This window comes from Spermophilus citellus (assembly GCF_964194105.1).
Source record: "Spermophilus citellus genome assembly, chromosome: 12".
Taxonomy (NCBI): Eukaryota; Metazoa; Chordata; class Mammalia; order Rodentia; family Sciuridae; genus Spermophilus; species Spermophilus citellus.
Window position 1 is genome coordinate 110,905,238 of NC_138198.1, and position 16,918 is coordinate 110,922,155.

At 35.7% G+C, this 16,918-nt stretch overlaps 1 long non-coding RNA gene across 1 annotated transcript; it reads left to right on the forward strand.

Moving 5' to 3' along the window:
* Nucleotides 1–1,290: 1,290 nt before the first annotated feature.
* LOC308631808 lies at nt 1,291–15,621 on the forward strand. Its single transcript, XR_014018346.1, has 3 exons — nt 1,291–1,539; nt 6,680–6,744; nt 15,544–15,621. It is a non-coding gene; the product is annotated as an uncharacterized lncRNA (long non-coding RNA).
* Nucleotides 15,622–16,918: the final 1,297 nt, after the last annotated feature.

Consider the following 16,918-nt stretch of genomic DNA (forward strand, 5'->3'; position numbering starts at 1 on the left):
CAGTATTAAATATTCAGACCTAATCCTTCAGCTCTACACCATACTCAATATCAAAACCTAGAAGCCCCTAGCAAATATAGCACATCTTGACTTATATAGTCCATTCTCTATGACCAATATTTTACGCATACATAAATTTTTATTGTAGGTCTATATTAATATATTTTCTCTATGTTTAAATTATAAGTTTCTAAGAGGTAAGGGTGTCCTTAGCACAGTCTCTCTCTTTTTTTTTTTTTTTAGAGAGAGAATTTTAATATTTATTTTTTAGTTTTCGGCGGACACAACTTCTTTGTTTGTATGTGGTGCTGAGGATCGAACCCAGGCCGCATGCATGCCAGGCAAGCTCGCTACCGCTTGAGCCACATCCCCAGCCCCAGCACAGTCTCTTAATGAGAGTAGTTGCTTAGAGAGGTGTGCTACATTAAATTCAATTGGCTAAGAGACTGACTCCTGCACCCATGTAATATGCTGCAGTTTCTCAGCTTACAGCCCAGGTCAGGTCCTTCTTCTCAGACATTTACTAGGGCTTCTGTGTGCTCAGTAATCTTCTCAGGGTTCCTTTTTCAAAATAAATAGAACATGTTCCTTCCTAGATATTATAGTGCAGTGGGGAGTTGGTTGATAACTAAATAAAGAAAAAATAAATGTCACTTGAGAAGGTACTACAAAGAAAAAAAAATTGGGGCAGTGAATAGAGAAAGGTGAAGGGTGTTTCCATGAAGTGGCACTTGTACATTTTGTCACTTTTAAAGAATAAGCTGCTGGAGGTTTTGTTTTTGCCTTTGTTCCATTTTATAATTGTGAATAGGACTCACCTGAACTCCATAAGACCTTAATGAGCAATGTTTACAAATATAGGAATATCAGACTTTTTAAAAAAAGCCCTCTCTTCTTTATCTTTCTCCTTTGCATTTAACTATGGGGAAAAATAAAATGAAAAAAAAAAAATGGATCCGTAAACAAAACAATTGCATGTTGGTTTCCTTTCCAACTGCCTTCAACATTTTAACACGCACCTTTTACTTAAGGGATTTAAGAGATGTGATCCTTTTTGTTTTCTGTAACAGATGACACAAGCAAACTTATCATTTCTTGCATAAACAAACCCCCCGGTTACCCTGATGATCACCATCCCTGGAAGAAGAGCCAGAAGCCAGGAGCTCCTGGTGACACCAAGTGCGCTAACCTGGGGCAGGCGCTAGGACCGCCCAGACGCCCGGAGCAGCCACGCTTCGCCGCCCGTCAGAGGGACTGAGCCGCCTTCGCTGTTACACAAGACCGCGGCGAGCGGCGCTGGGCTGGCACCCTGCCCCTTGGGGCCCATCGGAAGGCATTTACCAGCTATTGACCTCCCGGGTTCTGTACCCAGTCGCGTGCGTTTAGTGTTCCTTGCCTCTGGTGCCCTGAGCCGCTGTCCAGCACTCACTGGGTCCCTCTGTTATTTGATGTCCATTTCCACAGCGGATGGAAGCAACAGTGCCCTGAAGACATGGGCTAGGTGTTCCCAGAGGCTGCGAGCTGGAAGCGTTTGGAGGTGTAAGTACATCGTTCACAGGTCTCTGGGGCTCTGGCTGGGTGGGTTGTGTCCTGTGACCTCCTTCTTGCTCACCGGAAGAGCCAATGTGAGATGCCATCTGCATATTTCATTCACGAAGGCAGAGCAACTAGACGGCGACACAAACCGCTAATGATGGGCCTGAAACTCCACTTTGGAGTGGCCGTGGTGTTCCCTCTTCTCGCTTGTGGGTTTTGCAAGAGAAGCTGGTTTTGCAGTTTGGATGGGAAAGAGGTTTTTTTTTTTTTTTTTTTTTTTTTTTTTTTTTTTTTTTTTTTTTTTTTTTTTGCACAGGGCTGCAGACAGCTTGCTTGATTTTTGCTTTCTGTTTTCAAAGCTTTAAAGACAGTCCTTTTTAAATCATCGCTGTGGTGCGGTGTAGGAGTCTTGTTATGCTTGCTTTATTTCTGCAGTCCAAATACTCTTATCATAAATGTGGACTGCCAGGAAGCTCTTAAGTCATTCTGGGCTCCCAGAGTAAAGCCACTGAAGGGAAATTCAGTTTGCCTTCTCTCCACCACTCTAAGCTCAATACCATGGTTAGCACACCACACACAGAAATGTGAAAAAACGACAGCCTAAGATTCCCTTCTCCCTTATGTATGATAAAGGAATAGCTTGCTATTAGAATACCCCCAAAGATGATGATTTTATGAGAAAAGTAAAAATTTTCTTTAAATACTTGACAAATCAATTGAAGAGGGTTTTCTTCAGGGCCTTGGTGTCAATTTCATGAATTAAAAGCTCCTTGAAAACTTTTAAGACCTTATCCAATTGTTAGGTGTAATTATTACCTCAGTTATTAGTTCATGTATCTTATACAAAATGCAATAGACAACTGTATTCATAAAATAAAATATTGAGTCCTATTAATGGCCAATTTATGGTAAATTTTAAGATAAACAGTGCCATTAAATTTTATCTCAGGAAAGGAAATAAAAAAGATACAATGCAAGACATCAATATTGAAATGTGACTTAAATGAAGAGCATTTATTAACCTTTAAAACACTCTTAATGTTTCAAAAATTTGTATTTAAACATTTGTATTTAAATATTTGATAAATAGAAATACCATAAATGAGATTTCAAAATGCTTAGTTATTAAGCTTTTGAAAATATGCCTATAGTTCTTCTAAAATTCTTTATTTGGAGGAGGAAGGAGAGATAGAGGGTATTATGGAGGGAGGTGCAGAGTTTTATTTCATTGAGCTATACTTTCTGATTTGAATATTCTGGTATAATGTTACTATGTTACTTTGCTACCTACATGGTTTTAAATGTAACTCAAAGTACTAATGGTTGTAATCATTTGCAGCATCTTGGAGGTGCTGTAAAGGCAAACAAATACAAAAGTAATTTTAAAACCCATAAAAATTGCCATATAATATTCCATAGAGTAGGAAAATCATTTTTTGAAGATAATATCTAGATTCTGACGGAAGTTAGGGAATGTTGTAAGTCTTGCCCAGTACATAGTGATTTGCAACCTTAAACTTCATTCAGCCTTTACTGCATTCATTCTTATACATATGTCTTACCACAAATGATTTTCAAATAGCTTCATTATATGTTGAGTCTACAGACTCATTGGCTTGAGTCTAAAGATTTATGATGGGGGAAAAAATCCCAAGAACACACATTTTATTCAGTGAGGCTTAAGCTCAGAATAAAACACTTGGGCTAAAGCTAATTTATTAAATTGTGAAAGCAACGATCATCTGGAGATTTTGTTTGATGCCTCAGGATAATCCCCTGAGACCTTGATAAATCTTGGTGCCTGGGATTTAGGAAAATGGCAATATTATCTAGATTTACTGGACAATAGCAAGGTAGATGCTTAGAAGAGATGAATTTTAACACACAGCTTTGACAAAAAGCAAATCTGGTCCCACTTATTTCACTGTCAGCATTTCTTTTTTTTTTTTTTTTTTTTAATTTAGAAGACAGAAGGCATTCCCCAATGGAGACTGTTGTATGAATAGAGTACTTGGTAAGACATTTTAAAAAGAGAGCTTTATATTGTTAAGCTAACCTCAATAATGGAAGAAGAGAAGCATCGACTAAGTTGTTCTGGTATTGAGTTTACCTTTATCTTTGTCTTCTAAGCACTCAAGCTTTGTATATGACATCTCCTAGTGGAAGCCACAGTAAGATGCAGTAAGTCAGCTAGGCCAACATCCCAGGGAAAGCCTGGGGAGACCCTGGTGTTTGCTGGTGGATAAAGAAACGAGAAGAAATGACAAATGGTCCTTTTTGATTTACCCTGAAAGGTAATAACAATCATAACATGAATTTTTAAGAAGTGGTTGGCCACACACATAAGCCACCATAAGCAGGAATCCCACGTAACTTGAGATTTTCTCTTGAAACCCCATTATGATCTCCCCTTGTTAAATGAAAGACTTAAAGGGAAGAGAATGAGAGTGTATTAGTGGCATGCCGCATCCACATTGGTTAGAGTTGTGTGAACCAGGAGGGACAAAGTTATGCATTTTATTGCAGCTTAGTGAAAGGGGAAAATTATTATCTAAATAGCTTTGAGAAGAAGTCTTTCTTAAAAGCAAAGTTCTCGTCATTTCCAAAACTGGATATTACTTATAAAGAAAAAAGTTTGTAGGTACAGCAGAAAGCTTTTAAATATATGAGATTCAGTCTTAGAGTATAAAAGACCAATCAGTAGTATGAAATGTCTGTCATACGTTTGCTGATAAGCAAGTTTCTCCAAAACATTGTTTGAATTTATCTTTCCTGGTTCACACAACTATATCTGATGGGCACATAGGACTCCACTAACATAGTCTCATCCCTTGCCTCATAAATCTTTGATAAGGAGAATGTTAAAAGAAAAAAAAACTCTTAAGGAAACTTGTCAATAAAGATTAATCGTGATTTTACAGATGTTTATGTTGAAACCTAGCTTTGCTATGCCCCAAAGTGTAATATGATCCTTGTAGTGTGCACTTTGGAATTTGTGTACAATTCTTTGGTCACAGCATTTAATATCTTTGGACTATTCTTTTTTGCTAGATATTTGTTGATCCCTCACTCTATTCCAGGTATGGGAATGAGAGTGGTAAGCAAGATAAGTCCTACCTTTCATGGTCTCCATCATTTGGGAGAAGAATATCAGCAATAAACAAATAATTGAATATTATTAACTGAATAATAATACATTATTATTAAAATGATTTTACTATTACTCTAACTTATTTCAAATTAAGTGAACCAGAATGTATCTGATAAATGCTAACTTGAAAATGTAAGGAGAAGACTACCTTAAAAAATGGTAGCAAGCTACAGTAAAGTACAGGCTTAGAAGCTTATGTATTTGTTTTGCCCACACTTTAACTTCTGTCAACTGACATATTTTAGAAATACCAAAAAATTACACCCTTTTGCTATCATTATTATAACTATGATTCATTTATGTGACACAAGAACTTTAGTTTTTTTATTTACCTTTAAACATCATAAAACAATAAAGGCAAAAGTTTATAATCTATTCATGTATGTTTTCATACAATCATTTCTGTCCAGAGAAGAAATCATGTTGTAGCTATTGACTGGAAGCAAATCCACCATGAATTGGCCCAAATACTTACTTTTTAGGATCATATTTTTAAAAGTTCAAGTTTGGCTTTCCAAAGATGATCTCAATGGGGAGATGTGTAAAAAACATGGGGGATTTTTTTTGAATGAAGAGTTTCATGTTAAAGTCAATTAGAGTAATAAAAACAATGTTGATCAAGGAGAACATATGGATTTTTGTAAGCATTCCAAAACTAAACTAGGTTGAAAAAGAGGTGACTTAACAACATACGTGTGGAAAACACTTAATAGTTTGAATCCTCAGTAAATTCAGGATGGTGTGGCTGCTAGAAACACTAGTGAATGGTTAGCCTACATTAAAGCAAGCAAAGAGTCTAGAACCCAAGGTGATGATCCTTGACTCACATGGTGCAGGTTCTGCTGTGTGATTTTACACATCATGAGGCTCTAGGTTCATTAGAAATCACATTCAGGTTAACAGGGTAGAGAAGTTTCAAACCTTTTCAAAAGGTGAGCATAGGGTATGGGATGGGGAAGGGAATAGTTGAGAGTGACAGTGACTTTTGCTTTAACTTAGCCATTTGAATGGTTGTGACATAAAAGAGCATTAAGACTTGTATATTGGAGCACAATACAAGACACCTCTCCTGGACCAATGGTGACAGCTTAATGGAGACAACTCAGTGGTTCTCTGCAGGAATGATGAGGCTGATGGCAGATGGGTGTATCTGAGGCAGAGTGGTGTGGGAAGAATGCGGTTTGGGGAATCAGATCTGAGTTAACCCCTACGTCTGCCATTTTGGACTTCTGTTTCTGACCTACACTTCCTTATGTGAAACAAAAGGAAACCAAACTGTTACATGACTCACAAGGTGCAGGTTCTGCTGTGTGATTTTGTTTAGCAATAAACAAATAATTGAATATTATTAACTGAATACATTATTATTAAAATGATTTTACTATTACCCTAAAATAAATTTGGTGGTAAGAATTTTAGGAATAAATTAACATTGTTAAACAAGGAATAGATATAATATATAAATGTCTTACAGACATTCTAAATGAAAACTGGAGTGACAGTAATTATAGTAGGCGTATTTTAAAGTAAAAAAAAATAGGATTTCAAGTTGTGAAATAATGATAAAATGTACAATTCACTAGTAAGATATCTATCCTGGATCTCTAGGTACCTAATTAGACAACCTAAAATGTATAAACAGAATATATAAAGCATATATATATATATATATATATATATATATATATATATATATCAGAAATTTAGGAAGCTAAATTAGCCCTGTACAATATAAGGTAACATAGTCCATACTTCACAATCTTGAAAACAGTGTTCAGATTTCCTTACTTAAAAACAGTTATGAAACCTAATTTGATCACATTCAAACTCCACTTTTATTTAGGCATCTCATTACTCCCAGCCAGATACACTTTCCCCCCCTACTCCAGTGTACCATGCAAAGATTTAGACAAAACAACCAGATTCCTACCAACAACCAAGTAAATAAGTAATTTAGAGTAGCTGTGGCTCAATTTTTTTTTTGTTTTACAGTAAATGCATGATTCTGATTCTGATGCCAAATTTCTACTGGATCTGTTTTGGTAACTTTATGATCTGTGAGTAAATCCTTATTTTTAAGGTTAGAATCAACCAATAATTGGATTTAAGATGGTCTGTATTGCAATATCCCTTTTATTTATTTATTTTCTGATTTTTAAAGATTTATTTATTCTATTTAGGTATACATGACAGCAGAATGCATTTTTATTCATTGTACACAATTGCAGCACAACTTTTCATTTCTATGGTGTACATGATGTAGCGTTACATCATATGTGCAGTCATACATGTACTAAAGTAATGATGTTTATTTCATTTCACCATCTATCCTGCCCCCATGCACCATTCCTTCCCCACCCTCCCCTTTGCCCAATCAAAGTTCCTCCATTTTTCCTGTGCCCCTCCCCCCCATTTTTGGATCAGCATCCACTTATCAGAGAGAACATTGGCCTTTGGTTTTTGGGGATTGGCTTACTTTGCTTAGCATTATATTCTCCAACTCCATCCATTTACCTGCTAATGCCATAATTTTATTCTCTTTTAATGCTGAGTAATATTCCATTGTGTATATATACCGCAGTTTCTTTATCCATTCATCTACTGAAGGGCATCTAGGTTGGTTCCACATTTTTGGCTATTGTGAATTGAGCTGCTATAAATATTGATGTGGCTGTGTTACTGTCATATGCTGATTTTGAGTCCTTTGGATATAGACCGAGGAGTGGGTTAGCTGGGTCAAATAGTGGTTCCATTCCCCGTTTTCCAAGGAATCTCCATACTGCTTTCCAGATTGGATGCACCAACTTGCAGTCCCACCGGCAGTGTATGAGTGTTTCTTTTCCTCCACATCCTTGCCAACACTTATTGTTCTTTGTATTCATGAAAATATGACTGGTATGAGATGAAATCTTAGAGTGGTTTAGATTTTCATTTCTCTAATTACCAGAGAGGTTGAACATTCTTTCATATATTTGTTTTTCAATTGTACATCTTCTAAGAAGTGTCTGTTCAGCTCCTTAGCCCATTTATTGATTAGGTTGTTTATTTTTCTTGGTGTTAATGCAACATTCCTTTTCTTTTAATCTTTTATTTTAATTGACATATAACTGTACATATTTACAGGGCACAGTGTGTTAATTTAATACACGTATACAATGTGTGATGACAAATCACAGTAATTAGCAGTTCCATATCCTTAAACATTTATCATTTCTTTGTGTTGGGAAACTATGCTTTTCTAATTCTTTATAAAATACATGATGAATTGTAGCTTGTTATAGTCACCTGAATGTGCTGTAGCACACTAGAATCTGTCCATCAGTCCTCCAACCCTTATTTTCTAAATACCAAAATCTTTCAATCACTGTATAAAATAAATACCAATCACATCCATTATTGATGGATGAAATCCCAAAATTATTTGTCTGGCATCATGAATATTGTGGGTGTTATACTTGTATCTATGTTGCATTAACTATTATCTTGCTTTTTATTTCTTTTATAAACCATATTAAAAATAAGCATACAGAACACTTTTTGACCCTTGACAGATCATTCCAATGATCTTCTTTGAAAATTTTTAGTTATTGAAAATTTTCTATTTGTCTAAATTCAAACTAGATCAATTTCCATTTTAGATCTGTTGCGATTTTGCTGTCTAAGAAGATTGGGAAAACATACCATCTGAGTATTGCATATGCTATCTGATAAAGGATGACCTCATTTTATGTCTTGGCAAGAAGAAAATAGCAGAAAAGACATAAATCTTGAATTTTTCTGTGTGGATGTCAGAAGTTATCTATTTGAAGTACAAATGCTCAATTAAAGAGCGATTCCTTTTGGCAGAGTTGTTCTTTAAACATGCTTTTTCATTTAGAAGAGATCATGATATTGTAACAAGATAGTGTATTCCAGGTCCATTTGAGTTCTTTTCAGAATGATCAAATTTCTTTCTTTCAATAATATCCAATCTTCATTAGTGTAATCTAACTTCTCAGTTTTGGCATAAACTGAAATTTGGGAGGGAGTTTTGAAATCTTGGCCAGCACCCTCAGTTTAGAGCTAGCCAACCTGAAGTTCCAAGAGGTCGGGTGTAGTCTATCGTTACCACATACCGTGTCTGGAAGGAGAAGCCATGTCTATTACTCTCAACCTGGTGTTTGTTGTCCTAGCATATAGTTTTGTTGAAATATAATTTTGAAAAGAAAAATCATAACTCTGTAAATATAAAATGGACATGTGTAAAAGATTCTCTTTAACTCATTAGTTAATGTAAAAGGTATCAGTAGGATGCACTGAATAATCAGAGAGCATTTAGGAAATTAGGCATGTGTTAGTGAATTTTTAAAAATGTAAGTGGAAGATTGCTAAGTTTAAAAAAGAAGGGCAAGGTGGAGGGGGCAGCATTAATTTTTGGGCTTATCCAGTCTACCAGACAAAAATAATTTCCATTGCTATGGGACAAAAGTCTACCAGCTAACAAAAAGTTCACTAAATATGAGACTTTGAATTAATAGTGGACAAGAACATGACCCTTCCCTTAGATAGTCCTGAGTAGCCTTTGTCTTCATATGTTATTGAAAATATTTTTTTGTTCACCTTTTGTTTTATTTATGGCTTAGATTAAGGGTCAACCAATCAAGCCTTTGTGTAAATCCAACCAACACTTATTTTGCAAAGAAAGTCTTATTGGAGCACAAGTTTGGTCTGATTACTTCTATATGTGTATCAAATTAACCACACAGTTCTCCTCACCTTTGCCAATGTAGGGTTTACAGTATCTAGCAATGACTGTGGCCACAGAATTCCACTTCTGTTTGGATTTCCATAAGGGACTTTGGATATGTATTTTTCTTGCTATTGATGTTCTAACCCAAGGCTACGAAGCCAGTCCTAGAACATTCTCCCCACTAGATTTTACATGTAGGTCCTACAAATTTAAGTGAAATCTTTATTCTAGAGGTATCCCAAATTTGTTGAGATCCTCAGCCTGCCTGAAGTGACCTCTTTATTAGTTCCAGTGTTTTGGCAGTGGGTCTAGATAGACCAGTTGTTTCCTAGAAAGATTTGAAGTTATCAGCTCCATAAGGATTCCTTAATTGTGACCCTTTACACTTGGTTAAATATGGTACTGCATGTACAGAGTTGGTTGCTACATTGATTTTTGTAGTTATATTCTGTTAAAAAATGGTAGTGATTTCTTACTGATATTATGCAGATAATTTACTATCACAGAAAATAAGAACAATCTAGAAAAATTTGCTTCTGGATTCTGAGCGATTCAGTGAGACTTTGATACCATTTTGAAAACTTAGTTTCAGTTTCTAAAAAAATTACCTACTAAGAAAAGGGTTAAAAATAGCTGAAGAGCAAGGCAAAGTGTTTCCTTATCTATTTATTATTAAACAGAATATTAAAACATGCCTTATTCCAGACAAATAACTGCAATGATATTTTCCTCCTTTGGCCCAGGTGGTTAATTCTTGCATCCTTGTACCTGCTAGCATGGGGCATGCTTCCATGTTCTCTGTTAGTGGACCAAAAAGAACCCAAGAAATCATGACTTGTTCCACTGGCAGAGCCTGAAAGTGGCCCAAGCCTATCCCAAGCCTAGTCTTTGAAGAGTACTTGATGATATCCTCTTAGTCCTGTGAAGCTCTAGGACGGTCCTCTGTTGAAGATATTAACTCTGTCTTACAGCTTATAGCACAGCTTTCAGACATACCAAGGTGCCACCATTTATGAGACTGATTGGTCATGGTTAGTTTATTATTATAACCCATAATATCAGAGCAGAGGAGACTAGAATTCTCCAACAGGTTCTCATAATGATTTGACTAATGTTTTCCCTGACAGCCAGAACACTGTGGGAGGCCTCCTCGAAAAGTATATAATTTATAAAAGAAGTCCTCAAAAAACATAAATTTATATTTATATTTTTATCTTATAAACTTAGACTAAGGGAGACTGAGGATCTCTCCTGATTTTACAGTTCTTCCCATAGAGTTCTTACAATAGTATTAAAAAAAAATAGTAAGTGTGAAAGCACAAAATGAATTTAATTATTTCTAGCATTTTTATTTATAAAAAATAAAGGAATAAGTGTTTGTAATTTTTCAGTTAGGTGTTCTCTAGAGAATTTCATAAACAATTTTATGAGTGAATTTTAAGGGCTTTGGGGGATGGCCTCCAAAATTATTAAATATTGTGAAATCATGACTCTCAGGAAAATATAAAAGGCGTCTATATAAATGTTATATAATTTATGAAGGGAGGCTGACACTGTGATCAGTTCAAAAACTGAAAAAAATTCTGTGTAAATATAAAATTTACCAAAGAACTAGAATAAAAATTTGAGCTAGATTTTTTTTAATTGGCTAATATCTACTATGGCATAAATCTTTGGGGTTGCTTATAAAAATCATTTGCTTATCTAATAAACACAATTCTACAGATAAACAAGTTATTTTACTGGTCTGGGACCTTTAATTAATAGTAGAAAATGAGATAAACTGAGTATATATAGACCTAGACCTTTATTGTCCAGAAAGGGAGCCGTTTGCTATTTAAATATACCTGTTGGAATCCAAGCTTAAACTACTTCAAATGCAAGGTAATAAAGACATTAGCTCCTCAGTGACGCTCTCCACTTTTCAGGTGCTCCCTGGCTCAGCTTGCTGAGAGGATACCATATGGAGCAGTGTTTCCATCATGAAGAAGAGTCTCAGGATGGAGGATGGCTCTGTGCCTGCCCAGATAGTTCTTGGGTGGCTATGAACTTTGTGTGCTATGAAAGGAATGTAATGCCATCCTTTCAGCTTATTTACAAGTTTCAGATGATTTTTCTGATGGTTTTGGTTATGATAGAATTTATAAAAACGTAAAAATAAAATTATACAAATGAATACCTGCTATGTGCACGAACTTTACACACATCATGATCATGCCAAATTGGATAATTTTATGAATAGACCAAATGATACATGATTTATTTTAGCAGTGTTATTTTAAAGAAGCAGCTTTTAGAATAATATACATTTTTTTGAAAAGTGGACTATTAGCAAAGTATTCTATATACTATTTGGTTTTCTCAGGGTGTTTTCAGTTAACTCTCACTAAACCGTGGACGTGGGATACGGTGAATGTCTGGTAAAACAGACTTTGGTCAAAACAGAAGGAGGTGACCACAGTATCTAAGGAAATGTGTACTGTCTTTTGCTTCACATAAAATTTTATTTTTCTATGTTTAATTATGATGAGATTGAATTATATTTGTCATTGCAAAAATAACATGTTAAATAGAGCCCAGGCTTTGTAATAACACTCAATAGTGCTATAAGGAAATACAACATTCTCCAGTGCTATTAAAATCGAGAGTTAACTGTGTAGTACAGAATGATTTTGCTATGAATATCTCATTAGTAAAATGAAAGAACTATTTCCCTGAATTTCATTATTGCTGCAAATTTGATCATTTAACAAATACATAGCTATTAATAGCTATTAGGTGCCTATTATGTAAACAAGATAGAACAGAGTCTGTCCATGTGGAGGGTTTGAACTGGTGGAAGACAGAAAGTATATAAATAACTAATTAATTGCAAGTATCATGAATTCGGTGAAGAATGATGAGCACTTCTGAACCTAGTCTGCTGGGTAAGAACTGGGTGTGTGTGTGTGTGCGCGCGCGCAGTGGTGCAGTCCAGAAAGTCATTTCTGAGAAGTGACATTTAAATTAGGACTGGGGGATAAGTAGGGCTATTCCAGGCTAAGGGGGGATCACAGAGGGGATGGAGCAGGAAATTTTAGAAAGGAAACTTACAAAGGAAGGCCCTGACAATCAGGTGAAATGAGCACTGAGTTTCTGCTCGGATGGGACACCATCAGGTGGTCATATGTCGGGACAAGACAGAAAGCAAGTGAGCTTAGTTTTGCACAACCGAAGTGTACACTCACCCATGAGAATTTAATCATCAGGAATGGAAAGATTTGTTGACTTGAAAACACTGGGTTTTAAAAAATGTTTTTATTGCCTTTGTTCACAAAAAGAAAAGAGAGAAGAGATGGGTGAAAATTATCTTCTTATACCAAGTTGCAATCGAGGAAATACATAATATCCTGATGACCAGCTTCTTGTTAAAAATTGCCCAAAATATTTCTGTCTGTGGGAGAAAGAAAAAAAGACGTTAAGTTTATTTGACTGGTTCTCTTAAATGAATCTTTGACTTTAAAAGGATATTACTGTATCTAGTTTGACTAAATAATTTGAAGATGCAAGATTTTGGAGAAGAGAAAATATCAATTTTATCAACAGTACATACCTCTTTATTTAACACTACTATATGCAAATTGGCCATACAAAAGAGGTATCAAACATGGTTCTTACCTTCTAGAAGTTTATGACAAAGTTGAAAAACAAAAATATGTGCTTAAAATTGTAATGGCCAGTATAGAAAATATTTGACAAATGCCAAATGAGTACAATAAAAAGTGAAAGATACCAAAATTTGGAGATAAATCCTAAGTAACATCTTAAAAACCATGAAAGAATAAAGTTCTTCTGTAACTGACTCTTTGGATTGGTTTTAGATGCCTAACCACCAACTCCACCTGTCCTGCATTTATCTCTCAGTATTTATTTTATCACTGCTTGCCTTGGAACATATTACTTATATTCTCCATCTAAGAGGAACTGGAAAGGAAAAGAAGCCATTAATATTTGTTGATCACCCACCATATCCCAGGTTCTGCAAGCAAATTCTTCCATAGGTACCTCAATCATGAGCCCCTTTTCACAACATAACCACATACATGATCTTTCTAATTTCATCTGTGCCTTTTGCTAGTTGTGGAAGACATCTTGATCTAGATGCAAACACTTTTGAAACACAATTTTGTGGTATACTTCACAGAAAAGAAACCTCGCCTCTTGTAAATGTACAACTTACTGATTCTTGAAAAATGTATAACTCTTCATTCAAGATACAGAATTCTATTGTCACTCCATCAAATTCCCTGATGCTCCTTTGCAGTCAACCCTGGCCTTGGGCTACCCCTGATATGCTATTTGTCATTGTAAGTTAATTTGCCCTTTCTGGAATTCCATACAAATGGTACCATAGAGTAATGTACTTTTAAAATATATATATGTGGCTGCTTTTGTTCAGTGTAATATGCTTGTGAATCACCCAAATCCTTGCATATGTCAGTAGTTCAAGTTTTGCTTTGGTCTGATTTCATTGTAGCATTTCATCATATAGATAAATCAATGTCTGTTTATTCATTCTCCTGCTGATATAAATTTATACAGTTTTTTTTTTCCTTTTTGGCTACTATGATAAAGTTGCTGTAACCTTTGACTTTCAAGACTTTGAACAGACATGTTTTTATTGCTCACAGTAAATTCCTGAGAATGGAATGGCTAAGCCACATGACATGTATACTTTTAGTCTTCCAAAGATGCTGCCAAATTGTTTTCCAAATTGCTTGTTGCATTTTACTTTCCCAAGCAGAAACACCCAAGAGCTCTAGTTCCTCCACATCCTCACCTGCAGTTGATATTGTCAATGTTTTCCAATTTAGCCCATCTAGGGACTTCTTGGTGACTTGAATTTGCATTTCTACAATAGGCTAATGCAGTTGATCTTATTTATGTGGGCTTATTAAACATATCTTCTATGTGCATTTAAATCATTTGCTAATGTAGATGTGTAAGAGTTCTCTGTTCTGAATGCAAAACATTGGTAACATGAATCTATTACAAATGTATCCTCTCATTCTGTGGCTCGCCTTTTTGTTTTCTTGACAGTTCCCTTCTAAGAGTAGATAGATTAAATTTGACATAGTCCCATTTACTTATTTTTGTCTTCGTGTTTGCACATGGTCTGGTGACAAGTACACAAGACTAGGGGGAGAGTTCTTTCCGTGGCTACGACTATGAAAGTTCAGTTACATGGCTGAATCTGCACAAGGCGGTTATAGTGAGAGTCTTCCTACAGCACCCATTGCTCCTTATACCTCTTATTATCTAGTCACCTGGATAATGAAACACTTCTCATATCTTGTCCTCCTAACACCTTCCATGTGTAAATTGAAAGAATTACAGAGCCTCAGGATTAGAAGGAAGCGATAAGATGTTCTTTTCACCCTCACACTGGATAAACATTTTAGCAGTCAGATCATTTATCTAACATACACTTCTAGGACCTACTTTTCATTATAGACAGCAATGTGGCATAATTCATTTGAATGTTAGAAGAGGAAGGGAAATGGGATACTTCTCTCCAATTTGTCATTTATGGGAGCCTGCCAGTGTAGCCATGGCTTGGCAGTTGAATGTCGCCTGCCAGCGTGGCACTTACTGTCAAGTGGAGTCAGGCAGCCTTGGGAGTGGCTGAAGTGCTCCTATGGCGCAGGATGCGAGCTTTATAAAAAGGCAGAATTAGGCATGCGGGCTGGATTAGCAATTTGGGTAAGCCATGGTTTCCCTCATCTGTAAAAGGAAAAGCTTGGGACATACGCCTGAATATAGTTTGCTCTAACTAAATATTTTTTCCTATTTATTGGTGATATAAAGGATGAAATGGATATATATATATATATATATATATATATATATACACACATAAATACATACATACACACACATATAGATAGATAGATAGATATCAAATAGATATCAAATGTATATATTTGATGCTGCAATTTTATTAATAGGGGAAAAAAGGCTGAGAAATTGATGGAAAAGGACAAGATTAAAAACTTCATCTTTATTTTAAATAAATTTTACTTAGGCTTCTAATCATAATAATAATCTAATTGTGGTCTGCTTTCATAAGAAGCATATTATTTTGCAGGTCATGGATATGGAATAGTGTCCCTGGCATACAAAACCTAAGAGCTACGTGGTTATCAGAATTATTTTCAAAGGTAAGACAAACAGTTCAATGTTACTAAGACAGGCCATATCTTCCCATGGGATCTTTTAAATTGTTGAATAAGTAATATAAAATTCAAACAATGCACGGGTTATACCATGAAGACTAACCACCATGCCTCATCTGGTCACCAAATCCCCCATAGCATCACTCCTGAGAGCCTATGTGGTCTGTTACCTAATTAGTATCTCTTTATGCCTGTACAGGCAAACATGACTCTATGTCCTTTACCTCCTTTTTGTGACACAAAAATCACTATGCTGTGCACATTGTTGGGCATCTATCTAGCTTTAAAATATATATATATATATATATATATATATATATATATATATATACACACACACACACACACACACACACACACACTCGGATTAGCATATCACCACTTTAGAGTACCCACCATAGCTTCTAAATATCTTTCCAACCTTATATAATGTGCCTGAAGCAAACCCTGCTCTAGATCCAAAGCAACTACCTCCATGGTTTGATGGGTTGGATCTTCCCTTGTGGCCTAGGGGCACAAGATGTCTGAGGTGAAGAAGTCAAGGAGACTGTAATCTCTGAAGACATATTCTAGGGTTTAACTGGTTGTGAAAACAAGCTCTGGGAATTCTGACATCCTTCCTTCTGGCAAAATCAGTGTTGAGGGGTTGGTGTCAGGCTGAAGGCTTATGTTCCAGATGAAAGTATATTTCTACATAAAAACCAATGCAGTTTTCATGGGTGAGTGGATGCTTTTATGTGTAAAGCTGGAAAGGAGAAAAGAATCTAAAACAGTCTTAGTTTTCTGATTAGGACAAATGACTGGGAGGAAATACTTCTAAGGCAATTGTAAAGGCAATTTAATTGAAACCCTGCAGAAAGCTGGACCCCTCTTTGAACACTATCTCCCTGCAGGCCTTTCTGCCAGTCATATGGTAGGTGGTACACAGTGTTGAAGTCACTGTCATAAATGTAATTTATCTTTTTGCTAAAATGCCTGAATATCGTTTCATCTTTCTGACTTTATGAGAATCCTAGCTTGTTTTAAAAATCCAAATATATTTGATCTATGTAAGAATGGAAGGCAGGAGGAGGATGGAGTTAGTGATACAAGTATCAAAAACTGTAAGGTCATTTAAATCATTCATGTTTTTACTAAGGATTCATTTGCTATTTGTGCAATTGCTTTGCCTTCATTTCTATGTTTTTGCTTCTGCTAATAAATTTATTTGCATTTTCTGAGTACATAGTGACTAATCATAAGAACAGGTGCCCTGCAGACAGCTGTGTGGTGGGTGGAAGCCAGTCT